This window comes from Triticum aestivum, chromosome 4A (genome assembly GCF_018294505.1).
Source record: "Triticum aestivum cultivar Chinese Spring chromosome 4A, IWGSC CS RefSeq v2.1, whole genome shotgun sequence".
NCBI lineage: Eukaryota > Viridiplantae > Streptophyta > Magnoliopsida > Poales > Poaceae > Triticum > Triticum aestivum.
Window position 1 is genome coordinate 664,984,922 of NC_057803.1, and position 6,964 is coordinate 664,991,885.

Genomic DNA, 6,964 nt, shown 5'->3' on the forward strand with positions numbered 1-6,964 from the left:
CATGATAAAAACTTCAGAAAATAAAATCTTTCGAGAGGTAGTTATATTACTACATCTACTAGTTAGGAAAATTTGAAAACTTAAATTTGGACATGTTTTGCAAAAAGTGTAGGGAAAATATAAAACGACTATAACTTTTGCATACGATGTCGGAAAAAAACGTATAATATATCAAAAAATTCAGCACGAAAATCCGCATCCGATGGAGACGGCCTATGGCCTGTTTGGAATTTTTTAGAATCCTAAAATTCCAAAAGGAAAAAAAAGATATGGTCAAATTTCAGTTTTTCTAGAAAAAATTCGTTAAATCTGGTCAAACTACTTATTCAAGAAGTATTAATGTTACTACATAATTATTCAAGAATATTAGTGTTTTACTAAATAATTATTTCAATTTTTTGAATTTTGGTCAAATATGGTCAAACTATGGTCAAACTATGGTCAAACCTATTCAAGAAATATTAGAATAATAGTTTCAAACTCAAACGGTGAAATGTGTGACTTCATGCTCAAGCTAAACTCCTGAGGGTTAATAGGATTAACATCTTACTACTGTTAGGAAAACAACAAGTGCAGATTTGGAAACGAAGGAGAATAGAACCCGAAAGTTAAGCGTGCTTGGGCTGGAGTAGTGAGAGGGATGGATGACCGATCGGGAAGTTAGATGATTTCGAATGAGTGATCCACACTTGAGCAGTTAAGAGAGGTGATTAGATACTAAATTATCAAATAATTCAGAAAAATTAAAAATCGAAAAAAAAATCAATTTTTTTTCCAAAATTTTCAAAAAAAAAATTAAAAAAAAAACCTTTAGTACAGGTTGGTAACACCAACCGGTACTAAAGGTCCCCATACTAGGGCGTGAGCTCACGCCACGTGGTGGCACTTTAGCGCCGGTTCGTGCCGAACCGGTACTAAAGGGGGGGGGGCCTTTAGTGCCCACACTTTAGTGCCGGTTCCAGAACCGGCACTAAAGGCCCTTACAAACCGGTTTTAAAGCTCCGTTTTCTACTAGTGAACATCAACGAGCAACGAGATTTAAAAATCACCAAACACATGGGAACATAGAGTATTTGATTATCGAAGGGAAATGAAGTTTCTGAAAGAAAAAAATAGTAATCACCCAAAAAAAGGAGTTAGTACGGGAATGAGCATAGGAAAAAAATCTTGGGAATAAAAGAGGTGATGCAGAATGCGTATTACGGAAATACGCGTGCGTCTAAACTTTGGGGGCTAAATCGCCGGGGATGAACAGAGGAGAGGAAGACATCGGCGACCGGCGACGACCCTCGGGCGTCATTCCGCCGTTCGGAGAGCACACGGAGTAACCTGGTCAGGGTCAGTGTTGTTGTCCGGCACGAGAGCATGGAGGACGGTGAGCGTGGAATCGGGCGGGCGGGCGGCCACGGTGGGGAAAGAGGTTGGGTTATCGTCGGCTCCAGTGAAATTAGGCGTGGGAGGAACCGGAGAAAATTAGAGGCCCCTTCTTTGCTTGGAAGCGTGGGGGCTGCCGTGTTTTGTTGATCGGAGGTCGCGTCTTCCCTGGGCGGGTGGGAAGCAACGGACGGCACAACAAGGTGGATGGAGTGAACGAGGCTCGAATGGACTCGACGGCGTTGTCCATCTAGTGTCGTGTTGGTGAAACAAAAAGACGATCCTTTTGAATCCGTTAAGGTCGGGTTTCCTCGGCGATGGTGGAACTTGAGCTCGGCGTTGGGGGATAGCGATGGTGAGCAGAGAGCACCGAAGGAAGGAACTTGGTGAGGGAGGTCGTTGAGTTGTCCGGGCGGGGCGAGAGCTTGCATGGACGACGTCGTGCGTGTAATCGGGCACGGCGGCGGAATCAATCGGAGTTGCTGCTGCTTGGGTGGGACTGGAGCAGCTTTGGGGATCTTGAAAATAGCGCCGGCCGGCGAGAGATGACACGTACGAAGGAAGGTGAGAGAGGCATGGCGGAGGGGAGGCGAGGAAGACGAAGCTACGGCGGGCAATGCGCGGGGCAGCGGAGGAGGACTCTGTTTTGGGCGAGACGAAACAAAAAGTTAATTTTTCTCTCCCATTCAACTTGCCACGTTTGGTGCAGGCGGTCGATGGATTAGTTGAGTCGAGTGGACGTACGACTCGGCCAAAATCCAAAAGAAAAAAGAAAGAAAAAAATAACGCGGAGCTGGTTGGTTGCGCAGGTGCACACCACATCACGGGCATGTTTTCTTGTTAGTTGCGCGCTGTTAAGCCGGAGCGTAGAATGAGCGCATTGAGCTGAGGCTCACTTTACCACACCTATTCTCTAATTCTAATGAAGTAGTTGGTAGTCCCCGTCGATCAATTTTCGTCCCATTTTTTTCGTCCGGGTTTTCTTCGTCGACTTTTTTTCGTCGTTTTTTCGTCCCCTCGCATCACCACACCCTCCCCATCCCACGCATGCATTAAAAAAAAACAATCCGCATGAACCACCGCTCCTCCCGATCACGTACCTGCTCCCTCCCTTAATCCCCAGCTCCGCCGCCGCACCCCAATTCTCGATCAGGAATTCTGAATCATCAGCTCACGCCGACGCGGTGTCTTCCGGTGATGACCTCCTCCTCACGCCCTCGCCCTCATCCTCCTACTCAAGACGTCACCGTCGCCTCCCTCGCCCGCGGCCATGATGACCGATCTGGCGGTGGCGCCGCAGATCACCCTCTGGTCCATGGCCTCGATGGCGACGACGTAGCCCGCGCCCGCTTCTTCCTCCCCCATCTCGTCTCCTCTCCGGTAGCTGCAGAGGAGCCCTGTTTCGCGCCTCCACCATGGTTGCCTGCAGCTAGGAGAAGAGGACCTAGCCGCCGCGTCCGACCGCAACTGCCGCCTGAAACCCTAGCCCCTCCTTCCAACTGCAGGTCAAGCCAGCAGGATCCCCTCCAAGAAGAGCATTTGATGCGTGTGTGCATCCCCTTCTCTTCTTCTTCTTCTTCTTCTTCTTCTCGATTTGATATGTGCATGCGTGCTGTTGTGTGCAGGCCCGACTCATCTCTCCTTGTGCACAACAAGGAAGGCCATGGAGACGCTGCTCCCTATGTTCAGCGTATAGACAATCAAGGCCAAGGCGGCTCATTTGCGTGTATGTTTGTGGCTGGGCACACAATCCATTAATCCTTCAAATTTTTGCACAGAAGGTGCCCTATTTTTCCACTTTGCATTTTTTTCGTGTTAATTTTTTTAGATTGTTTGTGTCGGCAAATGGAAAAGGACTCAGAATCCTTGATTTCTACTGATTTTGAATTTCAGTCTCAACTTAGTTCCTGTACATCCATTCATTAGTTCCTGTACAGTCTTCATAGATAGCGGAGACATGTATCTCTGCAGCCCTCACACTGGAGGTCATCTTGATTTGCACTGGCTTAGGAATTTTTCTTAAATATAAGTGTTGAATCATCACGTGGAGGTGGTAGTATGAGATTTTTCAGGGTAGGAGATATCAGACTCCATGGCAATGGCCGATGGCTATTGTTTCAATTTCTCACAAGCCATGAGAAAACCGGGGTATAACACTGCCTAAATTGTGTTACACCCTATGCTCATGATCAGGTGACAATTTGAACTATTATTGGTAACATAATTACACATTGCACCTCTTTTGTTATGGTGATTAATTGCTTTGATCTTTGTTTTGTAGTACGGGACAAGAGTGGCTTGAACGGCAGCATCTTGAATCATCAAAGTTGTGTGAATTCCCTCTTGCTTGGGTGTTGTATTTTAGTAGAGAGCAATATCACTACACTACTGAACGTTTTCTTGAACAGAAGCCACCTGAACTTAGTTTGAGATCTCCTGTTGTTAAACTAGTAAGCATGCACGTGCAACGCACGTCTATTATCACCAGACGAATAGAAAAATAACCTAATATTCCCTCGTTCATTTTGCGAAGTGTGTTAAGATACGTTAAAAGTCAAATGTCCTTTTGTTGAAAAAATTACTCTATGTCACATATTTCCTCAGCTGCAATGCCAATCCTACAGAATGAAAACAATGCTAACTGGCATTTATACTAACTTTAACTACCAACTTCTCCTAACCTCATTTTTTGCTACCGATCCTATCCTATTTTTTTACTGGGAGCCCCTTGTCTATCCTTCTACAAATGAAAAAAATCTTCTGGAGAAAATTACTGCAGGCACATTTTATTTTTCTTCAGATATTTGAGCTGCTAAAACTACAAATATTACGGTACAGGGGGAGTAGAAAATTGCAGGCAAATGCACAGTGCCAAATTATTAGCTTACACATAAAAATGATACAAACTTAACAAATAACTTCCCTTTCCAAATATCATGTCAATCATATCAACCAGAAGTTGAATGGATCAACTAATGAAAAGATAATGTTACATTGTTATTCACCTTGCTAGTGTTACGATGTCAATCAAATATAGTTTTCCACCTGGTGACGTTACCCTGAGTTTTATTTTACACGGCTGATAGCCCATTCAATCATTTGCTCCTCCCCTGTTGCTCTAATATTAAAGCTTCTCCTATACTCGTTATCCTCAGTTTTTTTTACACGACTTGACTTAAAAATATTGATATGATCTATAGCACAATGCGAACAAATATAGTGTGTTGTATATGAATATTTCAATCAAAGGATAGTCGAGGTCGTCTGCTCCATGGAGAATGATGGTCAGACTTCCATTCCTGATGATCCCCTTCTTCACCATTGCCACGAACATCCCATAGTCAATTTGAACATCCTAATCAAATGTAGACATGATCAATTTGCATTTCAGATTTGTAGTAATTAGCGTAATAGTATAGACTAATCAACAGAGTTAATTGAAACTAATTAATTAATTTGAGATGGTGACTGCACTGAATAAACATACGCATGTTCTCATTGCCGACCTCCCTGATGATGTTGCGATACGACGTCAGCTTGTATGTTGTACTCCCAGCACACCTCTTCCAGCAGGTCAACAGTGATACGCCCAGATCAAGCAAGAATAATGACACCCCAGCTATTTCCATCGCCAACTCCTTAAAGAACGTGACGAATAACTAATCAATCATCAATAAAATTGGAAAATAAAACAGGAACTTCTTACCCACCAATATTGATCTGATTTCTCATAATACAAGAGTTCACAGAAACTGAAGAAATTTCTAGGGGTAGCTCGACATGACTTTTCTAGCTAGCAATGCACTCGGCTTCAAGTGAAAATTCACCGCACACTTTGGACAAGTAGTGATCAAAAGCATCTTAATTTGCTTACAGAGGGAGTACATAATATGAAAAATATTGTAAACGTACTATATAATACAAGAGTATGTGAGGTCAACTCAACACTTAAAATAATCAAAGTATACTTTATTAAGTCTCCCTAATTTTCCCCACTGGTGACATGGAAGCGATCCATCACATGAGCGTCAGTGGTACCCCTCAGAAGCGGCGGTAGCTAGCGAGATAGCAGGCGACTCCCACGATGATGGACGAGAATGAGCATACGGCGTGCTTGTATGGAGCTCAAAATATTGGTGATATGGACGATTAAGAAAGTGCAACATTTGCCAGCAAGCTCACAATATGTAAATATTGGTACCCTTTTTTTCTCTATGGTCCTAGAGCAAGAAATTTGGTATGCACAGAACAAACATGAACCGAAACCTGAGCATACAAGGGTGACTAATATTTGAAATAATAGCCGCAAAGAGATGGGCTTTACTAACTTGGCATACAAATTGCACAAGACTTGCTTTGTATGGGCAGAAAGTTGGAAACACATCTTTTAGAAAGAGGCTTCTACACATATTTGAGAAACAACAATGTGCTTTGGTTTTCAACTTGTTTTGCCAAGCACCACTACTAATTTAATAACATGCTAGTGTAGGCAAACAACCTCATGCCAGAATAATTGATGCGGTTAGACTACACATGTTGTCAGATTCATCAAAGTCATCATGAGCTTTTACTAAAATATTTGAAGCAGATTGCTACATGTAAGAGATTCATGGGAAAAGATTCGGACCAATGTGTTGAAACAACACTTGTTAGTTACAGTACATGATTCAGAGCTTTTATCCTAGCATGCTAACTACACATGGAATTTAATCACACAACAGCATTCATTCCTTATAAAACTCGATAGGTTTTATTAAGACTTGTACAAATATACTTTTACACATAAGGATCAGAAACTAACCTGTAAAGCACAATTGTTAGGTGACGCCTCCACGGCCAAATCATAGTTTTGCTACTTCCCATAAGATTCCTAGTGAACCAAGAAAAGAAAATGCTTTTCAGATTTGCTAGTTGCAGCCTCAAATCCTACGAGCCAATCTATTTATAATAAACAGAATTCATGTCAAGAAAAGAAAGGTTACCCCAAACAAATGTGCACCCGACTTAATCTCGCTCAACAGAACTGCAGTGCACATGTTTCCCTCTAGCAAATATCTTCCTTGCTGCATTTGTTTCAATCTGGACAAATCTCGTTGCTTCCAAAGGCACGAACAAGATTACTGCATGCAAAAGTACTGCAAAAACAAGATTAATACAATTTAGTACAAGATTCTACTTTGCTTCATTGCGATCCTTACAAAAACACTGTGGGCTGCCCCTTTTCGGTGAGTGGACCAGGGTGCAAAATAAGATGCAATGAATATTTCATGTAATATGCTATTGGAAGTTAATAACATAGCAAAGCAAAGCTTGAAACAGTTCATGTTGATGTGTTTATGTTTCCTACCAGCATTAAGCAATACATTTGGCAAAATTATGCTTTGTACCATGACGACATCAGACGAAAGCTAATTAAATAGACCATATAAAAACTGCACTAAGTAATGCATGGCTTGTCTTTTGCATCAACATCTGAAGGTTGCCATCCTACGAAAACTAACAACTCTGCCCATAAAATGCAAACCAATCTAAAGTTGTGCTTTGCATGCACATACTTCGATAGACCATTAACCATGTATCTCCATAGAAA

At 42.4% G+C, this 6,964-nt stretch overlaps 1 long non-coding RNA gene across 1 annotated transcript; it reads right to left on the reverse strand.

Annotated features, from left to right (window-relative positions):
* Window positions 1–4,350: 4,350 nt before the first annotated feature.
* LOC123082981 (uncharacterized) lies at window positions 4,351–4,902 on the reverse strand. Its single transcript, XR_006439176.1, has 2 exons — window positions 4,862–4,902; window positions 4,351–4,729 (listed from the first exon to the last, which is right to left on the reverse strand). It is a non-coding gene; the product is annotated as an uncharacterized lncRNA (long non-coding RNA).
* Window positions 4,903–6,964: the final 2,062 nt, after the last annotated feature.